Source organism: Halichoerus grypus, chromosome 11 (genome assembly GCF_964656455.1).
Source record: "Halichoerus grypus chromosome 11, mHalGry1.hap1.1, whole genome shotgun sequence".
NCBI lineage: Eukaryota > Metazoa > Chordata > Mammalia > Carnivora > Phocidae > Halichoerus > Halichoerus grypus.
Window position 1 is genome coordinate 17100872 of NC_135722.1, and position 16365 is coordinate 17117236.

Genomic DNA, 16365 nt, shown 5'->3' on the forward strand with positions numbered 1-16365 from the left:
TGTTAATTATCTGAAATTCAGATTTAACGGGTCATCCTATATTTGTATTTGCTGAATCTCACAAATCCTCCCTGACCCCACAGGTAATAGTCCACTGTGGAGGCTCCACACAGTCCATCTCCTGCCAAATCCACTCCAAGTGCCAGGGCATATCTGTGACCTCTGTCCCCCCTGCCCCTATGCCAAGCCAGTCTTTGCTGAGCAAAATATCCCCCTTTACAGATGAGAAAACTGAGAGTCAGAGAGGTTAACTACATTTCACAATTACAAGTAAGCCGCAGAGTCCAAATACAGAGTAAATGGCAGAATTCCATCACTGATGCTGAGCCCAATGATCTTCTAGAGCAATCGTTCATCAATTACATCATGGCTGCCTGGGATCTTGGTCAAGAACTTGACCACTTTCTCCCTAACCATTTTATTCATCATCCACAGACACCTTAGCCCCAAGAGGAGGCTCCCAATATCTGCTACAGGCCAGTGGCATGATGGGATGAGCACTGTACCATGGTTTGACCACTAGATTGAATCAGACTTTGCTTTTTAACACTAGGGTGACACCGGGGCAATCACTTCCTGGGTAGGCAGCTCTTATTAATCTGCAGGGGCCCTCTGTCTATTAGGGCATCGTCACCCCATTCTACAGCTCATCAGGGACCATCTCAGTGCCCTGCCTGTCCCTAGATGACAGAGATGGGCACAGACCATGGAACCCCACCCTCTAGCCCACAGTGATTGGTCCAAGAATTGGGCCTACACAGGGCAAATCAGAGTCCTTTCATGAGATTTGGTATATGGATGCTGGAAGAGATCCATATAGGGTATCTCCTTAGATCCCAAGCTGTCAGCACCGTGCATGCCTCAGGCTTCCAGAAGGTATCTTTTCCACCACAACGAGAAAGCCTGCCTGAGAATGAAGCCACACAGAGGAAAGCAGGGTCAAGAGGTGGAAGGGAGATAGATATAGAGCCGCTGGATCGAGCCATGCCTGAAGCCAACGACCCCTGGAATTCCTGATTACAGGTAAGCAGGGCAATGGCTATGTGGGCTTCTGAGATCTAGGCCTTGGGCAATCCAAGCCAAAGGCAAGGAATTTCAGGACCTGGCTGCTTTCAGGGAAATGTTCTTTAGTTATTATTTTTTATAAAACTATATCTTCTTTATTTTGCATACTTTACTTTCAGAACAAAATAAACCAAAAAACCCACAATACACATCCAGATCCCTGTCAAATATGGGAAGGGAGAGGGCTTGAGGCCCTTGTATCCTGCCTCAGACAAAGACAGGAGGAAAAACCCCACTAGACATCAGCAGAGGGAACCAGCTGAACCAGGGCCACTCAGGGCCTACAGGGGAGCCATGGGGACACCATGCAGAGGGTCCAAGTGCTGCAGGTAGAAACTAATCCACTTCGTCCATCCTCCCCCCCCCTCAAGGGGGCGGATCCTGTCAGGATCAGCACCTCCGGGTTCCTCTGCTGTCACTTCATCTTCATCTGTGCCCAGCCTAGCTTGATCATGCGGCAAATACGGTTGGAGTGAGTCTGGACATCCTCCGGTGAGAAGCCAGAGGAGAGCAAGGCCCTTTCGAATATGAGAAGGAGGCACCAACAGGTCCTTGACAGCCTTGTTCCCGTCCGCCTCCTCCTTCTGCCGAGGCCTCTCCACCATGGGGCGGTCAGGATTGATCTCCAGGTGCTTTGTAGCCATCATGTAGCCCACTGTCGAGTTGTCCCAAAGTGTCTGGCCTTCCGTGATGTGCTTCCATGGTGGCCATCCAGACGTAGGTGCTAGTCACAATGTGGCATGAAGACGCTAGCCTGTGGGACGCCGTCACCTTCCCAACCTTCTTACCCAAGAGGAGAAATGTTCTTTGAAATAGAACTACACAATCGTAATTTTCAAGATACCAACATATTTGATTTTTACTTCTCCAACTATGAATTTCATCCAAAGATGGGGGGTTTGTTGATTGTTTCAGTTCAGCTGTGCTATAGAGAGCAGGGAGATTTTTTTTTAAGATTTTATTTATTGGGGCGCCTGGGTGGCTCAGATGGTTAAGCGTCTGCCTTCGGCTCAGGTCATGATCCCGGGGTCCTGGGATCGAGTCCCGCATCGGGCTCCCTGCTCAAGTGGGGAGCCTGCTTCTCCCTCTCCCTCTGCCATTCTCTCCACTTGTGCTCTCTGGTTCTATCTCTCTGTCAAATAAATAAATAAAATCTTAAAGAAAAAAAAAGATTTTATTTATTTATTTGACAGAGAGAGAGAAAACACAAGCAGGGAGAGCAGGCGCAGAGGGAGAGGGAGAAGCAGACTCCCTGCTGAGCAGGGAACCTGACTTGGGGCTCGATCCCAGGACCCTGGGATCATGACCTGAGCCAAAGGCAGATGCCTAACCGACTGAGTCACCCAGGCGCCCCGAGAGCAGGGAGATATTTTGAGAGTCAAATATTGAGGTAGAATCCCTGAATCCATGGGGTCTGGAGATGAAGAAGAGAGCTAGCCCAGGAAGAAAGGGATGCAATCCCCTGGGGCCTGTGAGCCAGGGGGAGCAGAATACAGGAAAGAGATCCACATGGCAGAAGCTCTGTCCTTTACTCATGACGCCCGGATAACCAATGCACCCTAAGCTCCCTTCAAAACCTTCTGTCAGGGAAGTGTGGATCTCAGTTATTTTCACAGTTTGAATTCAAACAGAGCAACCCTAGCCCCCTTCTTCCCCAGGTAGCAAATCTGATCTTCAGCTATAATAAAAGGGTCAGCTTGGGGAAAAGCGGTCTCGAGCCTCAGCTTTGGTCATGGGATTGTTTTTCTCAGATAAAGAGAACTTTTCTCTGGAGTCCTTTGGGCCACTGTTTCTCGGGATGTGTCCTGGGGGCAACTTGCAGCACAGCCCCCCAGGGAGACTTTAATTTTGAGGCCGATTCCTGGGCCCTACCTCAAACCCACTGAATCAGAATCTTTCAGGATAGGACCGAGGAATCTGCATTCTAATCAGTGTTCCCACCCTCCCCAGGTGATTCTTTGAATATTTTGAGACCTGCTAACAAAAGCCAGGATCAGCCACCTCCCTGCCCCGGTCTACACCCTGGCTGAGCTGAACGTGGAGGATGGAAGTAAAACCTGGCATGACCACATGAGAAGGTAATGCCTGGGAACCACGAGGCTGTCCTTCCATCAGGCTGGGAATCGACCAAGTTCACTCCATAGCACAGTTTCAAGATCCCAATAGAGAGTGAGCTTGATTGGAAAGATCCAGGAATCTGGAACCCACTCCTATTGGGCAGGGTCTGAGTTTAGTCCCAGCTCTGACACCAGCTGACAGTGTGATCCCGGGCAAGTCACTTCCCTCTGGTGGATCTCAGTGTCCAGTTTGTCAGATGAGGAGGTTGGACTACACCAGGCATCGTCGAAGTCTTTTTTAAGCAGCAAAACTTTTTCTTTAGTAAAGCCTGACGTGAGCCCTGATTTGTAAAGAGGACTGAGTCTGGGGCCTGAATCAGACTTCCTGTCCCTTTCTCTCTGTACATCATCTAATTGCAAGCATTCCGGGCTGATTTGATAATTCCCGGTCTCCTTCTGTCTCGTTGCTCTGCCGTCCCAAGCCAGCAGCCCTCGTCCTCGTGGTCAAAACTGGTCCACCACCAGCAAGCCAGCCTTCTACCCAGGGAAGGGAAGGACTGCCTCTTCTTTTTAAAGCCATGGCCCATGGTTGTACACGTCCTTTCTACTTACGGCCCCCTCCCTCCTTCTTGGCAGAACCTCCTTTTATTAGGGAGATATCTATCCCTCCCTCCTACATCTCAAAGAAACACTCCCAATCTCCAGTTCCAAGGACGCATCCTCACTGGTCCAAGCCAACCACTGTAGTCCTCCATTCCCCTGTCGGATGGGGTCACACGTGGGCCTGTGTCTCTGGCCAAAAAGATTGAGGAAAAACCCACTGGGGACTCCCAGGGATGATTTCTCCAAAGATATACAAAACAGTGACAAACACCCCCTTACTCACTGGCCAGTGTCATGTCTGCCCAGGGTGCCTGGAATTGCTATAGTCACTTTGACCCCACGAGGAGACTCACCTGGAGGGCACACAACAGAAAGGTCTCACTCACTCCACTGCAAGCACTATGGACCTCAGGGCATTTGCACACCGTTCCCTCCACGAGGAGCGTTTCTTCCAGATCTCACCGAGGTCATTCTTCTACTTCATTCAGGTCTCAGCTCAAATGCCAGCTCCTTAGAAGGACTTCCCTGACTTCTCTCCCCTCTATGACTCTATTCTCGTTTGTTTGGTTTTTAATAGCTCTTAATTGATATCATGTTATTTATATTATATAAATATATGTATATATATATTTATATATATACACACACAATGTATATATATAATATACACACTGTGTTGGATGTATAATACATATACACTATATATATAGTTATATATAATATGTGTATGTATATTATATAGATACATTATATATATATATGCACCCTATATAATATGTACATTGTGTGTATGTGGGGGTGTGTGTGTGTGTGTTTATCATCAGTCTTTCACACAGGAACATAAGCTCCAAGAAGGCAAGGACTTTGTTTTTCCCCCCAGGGCTCGGGAGAGTGCCTGGCGTATAGACGGCGCCCAGTAATATCTCATGGATGGGGGAAGGGAGGAAGGAAAGAAGGTGACCAGTGTTCTAGATGATGTTGTGGAGCCTCTAAATTAACCAGTCCTTCAGTACTTCTTGTTGCTGGTAATAATAACGATTTCTCTTTTTTTTAATTTTATTTTTAAGTAATCTCTATACCCAACATGGGGCTCGAACTCACAACCCGAAGATCGAGTCACACGCTCTACCAATGGAGCCAGCCAAGTGCCCCAGTATTTCTTATTAAGCCAGTCGATTGGGGGTTTCCAACACAGGCAGCTGGAAGCTCCCTATTTCATGGATCTGTCTGGCTTCCTCTGTCTTGGATGCCCTTCCCGAATGAGTCTCCCTGTTGGCCTCCTCCCTTCCCAGGCTTGGCCACCATTCTGTGTCCTTTCCAGAGTGCTGCAGTGAAGAGATTCAAAGCAGGGGGGTTGCAAGCAGCAACATCAGGTCATATCCCAGTTCAACCACTCACCACACTAGCTCATGACCCTTTGCCAGTTACTTGGTTCTCTGAGCTTCGGTCCCCTCAGCTGCAAGATGGAATGGCAGTAATAACAGTCCCTCCCTCGTGCACTTACTGTAAGCATTCAGTGAGGTCATGGGGACCCTTGAGAGTCACGTGGATTTGGGACAAAGACCCCTCCTGACCACTTTCCAGCAGCGTGGCGTGGGTTTCCCTCTGTGCCTCACACTTCACATCTGTCGAATGGGGACAATAGCGGGGCTGATGTAAATGAATTAAATGGGGCAATGTGTATCAACCGCTTGGCACAGTACTCGGCACATGACAAGTGCTAAGTAAAATGTTATCAGGTATGCATCGGTGCGTCCATAAGCATTCCCTTTGGAGGATTAAGAGACCACAAAACCCAGCGCCTGCCCTCCAGAGGCCACAGAGGATGAGGCTGAAGAGGTAGGCAGGGCCAACTCTTGTGGGGTGTGCCCAGAATGGTCCCCAGGAGACCTGGAGGGGGGTGCATTTCTGACTCTCCCCAGGAGAGCTTGCCTCCTGCACTCCAGGGAAGGAGTTTGCACGGGGAGAGCATCTTACCCAGGTGGGGGGCCCAGGAGCCCCTCTTAGCACTGACCTTATGAAATTTCAGTCCCAGGTCAGTCCCCTCCACCACCCACAGGAAGTAGCCATTGGCTCATCCCTCCCCCGGCTGGTTTTAAACTGAAGGCATTAGGTTCGCTAATCGCCTGTAATCACCTTGTTTGAATTAGCATGGCAAGTGCTTCCGACTAACCGGTCTGTTATTCCAAATAACCCTCGGTGGTTTTAATTACGTCCCCTGGAATGCGCGGCCTCCCAGCCCTCAGCTTTATTAGGGAAAGGTCCTGTAAACCCAGGATGGGGCGTGATTCCTGACCTCCCCTGCACAGACCCATAATAAAGAGAAGCAGGGGAAGGCATTTTACCCGTCCAGATGCATAGTGCTCCCTTAGCTCTCTTTTTCAACCCAACACAGGATGGAGGAGACCCCAACGCCTGTCCCCTGCCCCACTCTTGGATTCCATCTGCTTCTAGCGACCCACAGAGCTGTGGCCCAGAGACGAGCAGAAAGCCCTCAGCGCATTCATTTCGATTTGGTTCTGGAACATGCCATCCCCTTCTTCTCATCCATAATGGATTTTCTTGCTTTGTTTGGTTTATGCCAAGTCTGGACAGTCGCTACTAACATCACCACCACTTACAGTGGAGGAAGAAGCACAGAGAAGTCATGACTAGCTCAAGGGCACGCAGTAGAGCGGCCTTTCTCAAACTTGGGTGGGCACCCCAACACCTGGGGATCTTGTTAAAATGCAGCTCTCGTTTCTGTGGGTCTGGGGTGGCAGCCAACCAACCAGGTCCCCGGTCTGAGGAGCACACTTTGAGAAACACGTTGCTGCAAGTTGGCTGAAGAGAAGGAAGCCGACTCAGTGGCCCCTCTCCAGGCCAGGCACTGTGCTAGGCTCATTACAGTCCCCACTGCTGTTTCATGCCCTGGTCCACACCACATGTCCCCCTGGGACAGAGGACCGTGCATTCCCATTCCCTCTCCTGAGGGAGCTGAAGATCCGAGAGCTTCGGGATGGTTTTCCAGACTTCCTCAAGTCTCGGGGCTCAGTTGGGATGCTAGAAATACAGCGGTGAGCAGAGCAGACTTCCCGTCCAGGAAAGTCGGGCAGAGTGTGGGGGCCAGAACTGAGGGTTATGTCTGAGCCCTGGGCCTCTGGCCTCACAGGCCTTATTCCGTTGCATCCTCCCAGCCACCAAGTGACGTGAGTATTAGGGTCCTCATAATTGAAGAGACTGACGGTCAGAGAGGGTGAGCCACTTGCTCAGGATCACACAGCTGCTCGTCCAAGGGCAGAGACCGAGTTTGTAGCCAGGGCTCTGGACCCACAGCCTCTCCCGTCAACGTAGCCATCAGAACCAGGCCGGGGAGGGAAGGATTCCAAAGTCTTCAGGGTGGAGCCAGCCACAAAGGGATGGTTTTATTTAATGGCATGGGAGTGGGGGACATTTTCCCTGTCCCCACCCTGACACCACAGTGAACCTTGAACTGCTAAATTGAGTGAGATGGGGCAGGGCAAAAGGTGAAGGGAACTTGCTCGCAGCCCACGGGGCTGGGGAAATGAGCTAATTAGGACCTTTCAGCGGTGGGCGGCCCCAGCTGGTTCTGGGTGGACACAGTCCCCCTTGCCCTGAGTTCAGAGGGTCAGCCCTGCCTGAGGAGCAGGACGGTCCTGTCCCTGCCCATCTTCTCCCTGGGGGCCCTCAGGTGCTGCAGCCAAGGGAGGAAGCTGGACCCATGCACCTCTGTGGACAGAGACCCATTTTCACCCTTTGCTTTGCAGCTACGTGGTCACTTTGGGGCTGGTGATTTCCCTCCAACTCCCTGGTTTTATTTTGACCTTGCCCATGAATCCACTGACCTAGACAGGAAACTCCAAGATGGCCAGGACACAGGAATGAGTTTGCCAGATTTACCACTGGCTCCCCAGCACCCAGTTTGGGGCCCAGCACCACACTGGGTGCTCGACAAATTTTTTTTTTTTAATGAATTAAGAAAGAAACAAGCTGTGTAAATCACAAGGGTGTGTGCTAACATTTTCTGGGCAGTGTGGGCGTGACTCAGTCTGGTTTTGCTTTGACAGGATTCATTCAATCAGCACTTACTGGTCACTGTCTCTGTCCTGGGCCCTGGGAAGTCAAAACTTCAGTGAGTCCCGGGGGAGCCACGGTCCAAAGAATAAAACATCACCAGCGATCTTTTCAGTTCTCTAAGTCTGTAATCATCAAGAAAGGCTTCTCAGAGGAGTTGGCATTGAAGCACATCCCTCGGAGGAGGACTAGGACTGATCAGCTGGAGATATGGGTTGGGGCATCAAATGCCAAGTCTTCGGCAGGATCCAAGGCACAGGGATCTTGCAGGTTTCGATCAGGAGACAATATCCCTGCATGGCTCAAGCCACAAAATGAACATCAAGTCCCCACCCAGTGGCATCTGTGGAGGGTCCCGGGTCCTTTCCTCTCAGGGAAACAAGGGAAGTACTGATTTATCGCAGAAAAGGGAGCCAAGGGAGATGGAGGCTAATGTTTCTTAAGTACCTAGGTGGGCCCTGGTCAGTAGTGGGAGTGAAAAGAGACCAGGCCCGGGCTCTTTGGAAGCTTCTAGTGGGGAAAAGTGTTGTCAACCATTCACACGACACATGGTAGGTACAGGGGTGGCGGCTACAAAGGGGAATCCAGAGCGTATCACAGAGGGAGCTGACCCAGGGGGAGGTGTAGCTGATGAAACAGCTATAGAATAGCTGGAATCCCTGATGTTTGAGCTTCTAGATTTATTCTGGGCCAAGCGCCCAGCACAGCGCCTGGCCCGGCGAAGTTCAACAAATGGTAGCAAGTGCCGTGTTCCTGAGACCTCATTTCATCAAGACCATAATCATGCAAGGAAGGCACCATAACGATCCCCATTCTACAGATGAGGAAACTGAGGATCAGAGGGTCCACTGCAGGGTCCACTGCAGGTGTGGGATGGAGCTGGGAGGTGAACCCAGGCAGGTGCACCCAGCTCTTTTCCATAACACATTGCCTCCTCTTTCCACAAACCGAATCTGGGAAGAGGGGCATGGGAAAACTATGGTCCCTCAGTCTCATTCATGGAGAACTGAACAGATTTAGCAACAAATCCACAAAGTCTTCAAACCAGGCAATACATAAGCCAAGCATAGGTGGCTGCCCGACAGAAGGAAGCATCACAGAAATTAGCATTGGGAGGGGCCTTACAAAGAAAGTGGCTTAATAATTATTCTTTTCATCTCTTGGAAATATTTCTTTTTTTTTTCTAAGGGAATGGCCATTAAAGGGACATTAAAACATAGTAGGTTAATGTAAAAAAAAATAGGGTTGATAGTTATTTTAATGATCACTGCTGTTATTTGCAAACTGTGCTAAAGAGCTGGGGTTACAGTCATGGAAAAGTCTCAGTCCTCAAGGAAGTCAGACCCCCTAACTAAGGGGACAAGACAGAAATGTCTGGATGTCTGGAAAGTTACATAATACGAGCAAGAAGAAACAGTTTGATCATAAAAAAAAAAGTCACCCCATTAATTATAAAGGGAGTGTCTCAGGCTGAACCCTGAGGCTAGAATTATCACCAACAAGCAGTGGGTAGAGAAAGGATTCCCATGGAAGGAAGGACATCGCTAGGTTTTGAAGGATGAGGAAATTCGGATTAGGGGGCTGGGCGTGAGGGACCATCCTATTGGTTTCTGTCATCCTTGAAACAAACCCCTTTGGTGTATATAACAAGAACATCAGTTCTCCTAAGAATAGGTGGTTTTTTTATTAAGGAACAAAATCCCACTTGGGGGTCCGTGGACAGGAGAACAGAGAAGGGCAGGAAGAGAATGCCCTTTGCCTTCCTTATCCATCCAGAAACGGACATGTCCGGAGGAAGTGGCCTCCACCAGCAGGGAGGATGAGTCGCCCCTTGGCTGACCATGGAAAGATTTTTTTTTCCTAATGTTGTCCAGAAGGCCTGGTCTCACAGAGGAGAAATGCCGGAGCTGGCCCAAAAAAGTAAAAAGTGGGAGTTTTCCACTTAGAACCAACTTGAAAAACCTACAACTTGGAGAGCAGCGTGGCCCCTCCTGGGACTACTTGATCATGACCTATCACGTAATACTTACTCAGTTCGTGGCTCTGGCCGTGGCCGGAGCCCTCTGGCCTCCGTAAGCCCCCGGTGTCTAGGTCACCAGGCCTGGGGGCTTGCTTTCCCTCCTCCCAGGCCTCAAGGTCTCACCTCAGCTCCCTGCCTCAGGTGAGAAGCTCACCAGGTTGAAAGACGCCCCACCCCGCCTGCCCGGCTCCCCAGCACCCCCCGACAGCCACAGCGGCCTGGGACCGTGGGCTGGGGAGCAGAGAGCTGGCTGCTGGCCCTGCCTGTCCCATCCCTCCAGCAAGCAGCCCCAACAAGGCAGCGAGCAAGGGACAGAACAGCGTTTGAGTCAAACCCTCGTGTATCAGTTTTGATTTCAACTGGAATCGCCTCCCTGGGCTGGATTTCAAAAGACAGCGTTACTAATGAGAAACACACAAGTTCTTGAAATGAAGTTAACTTCTTAAAAAAAAAAAAAAAAAAAGCCTTTTCTTTGGCTCTGTTGATATATATTAGAACCACATTGTCTAAGACAAAAAAAAAAAAAAAAAAAAGCCGTTCTGCTTCTGAACAGAAATACAGGAGTCTTGTACTTTAGAAGACACCGAGAGGCTGGTGTCCCAGCCCATCCTCTCTCTGGACTTGGAGGATTGTTTGGGGTTTTGTTTTTATTTTTTTAGGGTGCTAGGGATTTACAACTTCAATTTAACACAGAAAAGAAGGAGGGATGATACAGAGTGTCTGAAGTGGGCGAAAGTGAACACAAATGGGCAGTTCGGATTTTTTTAAGCACTACTTAGCTATTTTCGAGAGAAGTGTAGGGTCAAGGACAGACATGAGTTCATGGCCTATCCTGTCCCTTTCCATTTCCTGGGCCCATGTGACCTGGGCAAGTCACCGCACCATGCATATTCTGAATATTCCGGGGGCTGCCCCCTTTCAGAACCTGTGAGCAGGCTCCTGACTATCCACTTCCTGCTCCATCCACATTGGCCCTTCTCCGGAAAATCAGTGTGGGCTCCTGGAAGGCCCTCCAGCCAGGGTCAGGAGCCCCCCTCCAGTCTTCACTCGGGCAGGGCCCCTCCTGCTTTGGGCCCCTCCGTTCACCCACCTAGGCCCAAAAGGAGTTGGCTGAGATGACCCCTGGGGTTTCTTCCAGAGACAATGGTTCACCAGTCGGAGAGGGGCAAAGATGCCATCTGGCCTGTAAAGACCTTCAGATGCCCAACAGGGGGACTTCCAGAGGCCGGGCATCCCCATGGGACCAGCTCACAGTCTTGAGCATCTTTTACAACTTTCTCAAGCAGCTGGGCCCTTACAAATGTTGATGGGGTCAGGAAAGGGGTGGCGTGGTCCCCACCCTCGCGGGGCTCACAGGGGTGAAAGATGCATCTGTGTGCAGTGCTTTACTCCCAAGGAAAACCATTTTTCAAGGGAATGAAGTGTGCTGCATGTGATCCTAAAACACACTGCAGGGGCCCCTTTTCCCACTGGAGGGATGACGGCCAGTCATGATGAAATCGGGCTTCGAGGAGGGAATGGGGGTCCCAGCATGATGCGGGGCCTATTCTTGGTTCCATGTGGCTTTGATCTATTCCTTTGGTGTCCCCTGGGCCTTCTGAAGTTTCCCCAGCATCTAGAAGAAAGTGGGCAGAGGGGGCATACATTGCAAAGGACTCCTTACGCTGGGATCCGAAATCCGGTCTCGGCCCCACCCCTCGCTCGGCTGGCTAGTGTCAGGTCCTCACCTTTCCAAACTTCAGTTCCCCAGCTGTGAAATGGGAAGGCCTACCCGTCGGTCATGTTCAAGGACAAGCTCTGGCTATGAAAGCTGGTTTTTTCTCATGGGAGAGGCCCTTATTCAGACGCTTGGCAGACATGGTACATTCTGTGCCAGTCTAGAAATTATCTAGGGGCAAAATTAGGAGTTGAGTTAGGAGTTGCCCCCAGAAACCCATCTTAGGCTTCCTGTCTTGGCAGGTTCTTCCATTTCTCAGGCTGGGCCCGGCCTCTGTCATCTCTGGGTCAGGCTGGAAGCTTCCAGCAGCACCTTCACCTCCCCGTGCCCACACATAATCCAGAGACAGGCAGTAGGGCGGACTGGAGTCTGCAAAGCCAGAGGAAGACCACGGGCAGGACGAGCCACGTGCATCCAGATGTTCTGCTCCCGGCACCTCACAGCTGCCCCGTCTCAGGTGTCTGTCCAGAGTCAGGGGTCTTCGGAGGTCAGTAGCCCCAAGAGGGTCAGTCAGCTGGGCCTGCAATAGCCTGCCCCTCAGCAGCTGTCCCAAGCCTGGCTCCTTCACATCTGGGGGACTTGTTTTTAGCCACAGCCAGACCCTGACCCAACCAGCCTCAAAACCTTTCAGTCACCTTGAACGAGAAATGTTTTTTTCATTAACGTCCTCCTCCTCTGCTCCCCTCCTTAGCCCCCCAAAGAGGCCCCCAAGCTTGAGCTTCCTCTCCCTGTCTCTGCAACTTCATAATATCCCCAGGCAGCTGGAAGAGAGGAGGCGGTGATCTCAGCTGACAGCCATGCGCTACAGCCCCCACCGCCCACCCCGACCCCTCAGCGAACAAGCCGTCTGCCTTCCCTTCACCCACGGTGGAGACAGCTTTGTGCTTCTCCCCTGCGAGGTCTCCCGGGAGCTCCAACCCCAGAGACCAGCTCCGAGACAGGAAAGGCAAGCGCTGTTCCATCTGCCAGGCGGGTTCTCAGACGCTATCCTATTGAATCATCCTTGTCCCCATTTGACAGATGAGGAAACTAAGGTGTCCCGTTCTGACTCTTCTCCCAGAGTGCAGAGCTTTCTTGGTGGAGGTGCGGCTGGTCCTAGGTTCTCTGGGCACCACCTAGAGGAACCACCTGTAGGTGGGTGGTGGTTCTCTGGCTGTCTCTTGACGCCTGCCAAGCCCTCCCCGTGATGCATGTTCTCCTCACCGGCTGGTTGGCGTCTGTGCTGACCCAGCACTTCCCCGGCCTCTGCTCACCACCTCTGTCTTCCTCTCTCCTTCCTTCAGAAATGCTGACATTAGTCAACAACAGACACTCTACTTTGGTGGAAACTGACAGGCATGTGACCTACGGAGTCAGAAGGGGAGCACATTTTACTTAAAAAAAAAAAGGTGGGGAAAGAGAGGAAGGAAGTGGGGGGAGGGAGGGAGGAATAAAGAGAGGAAGAAAGAGGGGCTCCTGGGTGGCTCAGTCAGTTAAGCATCTGCCTCGGCTCAGGTCATGATCCTGGAGTTCTGGGATTGAGCCCCGCATCGGGCTCCCTGCTCAGCAGGGAGTCTGCTTCTCCCTCTCCCTCTACCCCTCCCCCCTGCTCGTGCTCTCTCCCTCTCTCAAATAAATAAATAAAATCTTTAAAAAAAGAAAGAAAGAAAAAGAGAGAAGGGAGGGAAGCGGGGAGGAAGGAGGGAAGAAAGGGAGGGAGGGAGGGGGAGAGAGAGAAAGAAAGAAAGAAAGAAGAAAGAAAGGAAGGATGAAAGAAAGAAAGAAAGAAAGAAAGAAAAAAGAAAGAAGAAAGAAAGGAAGGATGAAAGGAAAGAAAGAAAGAAAGAAGAAAAAAGGAAGGATGAAAGAAAGAAAGAAAGAAGAAAAAGAAAGAAAGAAAGAAAGGATGAAAGAGAAAGAAAGAAAGAAAGAAAGAAAGAAAGAAAGAAAGAAAGAAAGAAAGAAAGAAAGAAAGAAAGAAAAAGAAAATGCGGCTTTAGAGTCATTTAGACTTTGGTGCAAATTCTGGCTCAGCCACTTACTGGCTGCACGATTCTGTACAAGACACTTATTTCTCCGAGTGCAAGTCCTCCCTTCTGTTAAACAGGTATATTAGGGAAAGTACCTACATCCAAGGATTTGGGGGAGAACTAAGTGAGACTCGGAAGTGCTCAGAAGATGTTAGCTGTGATGATGAAAAAGAAGGAAGAGGAGGGAGAGGAGGAGGGGGAGGAATTCAGGCTTTTGGTTCTTCCTGCAGATTGTACTCAACTCCACTGGGTTGCCCCCCGATCGCCTTCCCACCAGCATCAGGAATGCGGGCGAGGAGGCAAAGCGTGGTGCTTCCCAGCTGCACGGTCTCATAGAGTGGTCCGTCGCCACACAAATTTTAAAATTGATTTAATTCTGTTCCTCAGTCACACAAGCCCCAGGCCACGTGCTCGGTAGCTACACGTGGCTGGTGACTCCGCCGTCAGCACTGCAAAGTCCCAAAGCACCGACCTAGAGCGTGGGCTCCGGATTCAGATCCTGGCTTGACGTGTAATAGCCACGTGACTCTGGGCGAGTTCCTTCATTTTCATCTCCTTCCATTTCCTCATCCGCAAAATGGGGCTGACACTAGTATGCATCTCCCAGGGATGTTCCGAAGATCACCTGAGTTGATATTTATAAAGCACAGCAACAGCACCTAGCATATAATAAGGGCTATTAAATAAAATCAGATTACAGATCATGAAAGCTGGCCTTCTGTGTCCCTATGTATAAATGGCAGAAGTATCACTGCCCCCCAATACACAAACACACCTCAGTACTTAACCATATTCCCGATTCCATATCAAAGGAGTCAAGCTTGTGTCCTGTCTCCTTTAATTTTAATGCTTGTACATAATTTAAATGACAACTATTAACTAAGAGAAAGGAAGAGGGAAGTGTGTCAGAAACCAGAGATCTAGAAGGTATAGCAACTGAACCCTAGATCTTTCCCAGAGCTTCCTGGTGGCCAAGGTAAAAAGGAAAACATGACAGATGGCTCTGTTCTTATTATTTGATGATCAAAGGGGGTGGTGTGCTTTCTTTTATACAAGACCTCATCCAAGAGGAAATCTTGATGTGTATGTGCATCAGTGTAGATTAAAAGTCTATGATTAGACCTCTGGGCAAATCCCTAAGTTTCTCAGCTCCTACACACAACTGAGAGATGCAAACCCCACGGGTAGGTGGCTTTGTCTCCCCATATCCTCTGCCCCAGAGTATTGGTCAATCCTCCTGTTCCAGAGTATTCTAATAATCTCTCAAGTGTTTCCACCTGGCCCTGACCCTGACCCTGACCCCCGGACCCCACCTCAGGCAACAAGAACTGTATGCTTCAGCCCCAGCATAACCTGGCACACGTGTTCCTAGCACAGAAATCACCGTAGAGACGGGGAGACCTTTTTAGTCATGGGATCCTGTAGTATGGCCCATTTCACATCCAGAGGAAATGGTTTCACAGAGACTCAAATTTCTTGCCCCAGGCACGGAGTGAGTCGGTTACGGGGACCTGTCCTGGATGGTGAGAAATGGCTGTGGCAGTGTCTCTGAGGTCCAGAGATCAGTGCCAACCCTGGGCCTTGCTCCTGCTCCATCTGCCTTCTGCCCGGGAGTGGGCACTGAGCTGTGGGCCACGGGGGCGGAGAAGAGCCTCGGGAGACGCAGGATGTGGCTGCTAATAAGATTAGCTTCAAACTCCTGCCATCCCACCCTGCTCCATGGGGATGTCTGCCCGTCTGCTCCCCGATGCCCCACACCCAGGCCTAGCAGTCAAGCAAATGGGGAATGGACTGGCCTCAGGAAGCCGGCAACGTGGCAAAGTCAAGTTCACAGAGACCCTGCAGGAAATGGCTGGGCCTGGGATCAGCCCCGGGAGCACGCGTGCGCTCTGCAATGGCCAGACACCTGCCACAGGCCGGGGAGCTTCCTTCCTGGGTTGCCGTCCTCCCTGGTGTCCATCCCAGTGGCTTTGGCAAACCTCTACTCTTATGAGCCAGCCAGTAAGAGGAGCCTCCACCCTAGCGATAAGCCCATTTGGAGAGGGAACTTTTTCTTTAAAGATGGAAAATTTCATCAACTTGCATGTCATCTTGTGCAAGGCCATGCTAGTCTCCTCTGTGTCGTTCCAATTTTAGGGTGTGCGCTGCCCAAGCGAGGGCACAAGAGGGAACTCTGGAAGCTCAAAAACCTCCAAAGCCTAAAGCAAGGGAGCTAGGATGATGAGTGATGGGGGGGGAGGGGGAGCTGCTCTGGTTCAAGGTCTCTGTCATGGGCAGAACTGTGTCTCTGCCAAATTCATCTGTTTGAGTCCTAACCCCTGTACCTCAGAATGTGACTGTATTGGGAGACAGCATCTTTCAGGAGGCAGTCAAGGGAACATGAGGCCGTACTGGTAGGCCTTATCCAAAGCAGGCAGGACGCAGACAGGCACAGAGGGAAGACCATGGGAAGACACAGCAAGAAGACAGCCGTCTGCAAACCACGGAGAGATCAGAAGAAACCAACCCTGCCAACACCCTCGAGCTTCCAGAACGGTGAGAAAATTAATTTCGGTTGTTTAAGCGACCTCGCCTGTGGTACTTGGTTTGACAGCCCAAGCAAATAGATGCAGCCCCTATTTTGTCTCCCAGTAAATTGGACCACACACCCCAAACAAAGCTGCCAAGTAAATCTCACTCAGGCAGAAGAGAAAGAGCACAAGCCCACACTGCAGGTGAAGGCCTACTGGGTCCTGGCTCCACATACACACGACCTCATTCCATGCCCCCAACCCTGCCAGGCGCAGCATGGGCCGCTTCTCCCCACTAAGGAAACGGAGC

At 50.7% G+C, this 16365-nt stretch overlaps 1 non-coding gene across 1 annotated transcript; it reads right to left on the reverse strand.

Annotated features, from left to right (window-relative positions):
• Positions 1-15600: 15600 nt before the first annotated feature.
• On the reverse strand, positions 15601-15701 carry LOC118539306 (U6 spliceosomal RNA). Its single transcript, XR_004919104.2, has one exon. It is a non-coding gene; the product is annotated as a U6 spliceosomal RNA (small nuclear RNA).
• Between the last annotated feature and the right edge of the window lie 664 nt (positions 15702-16365).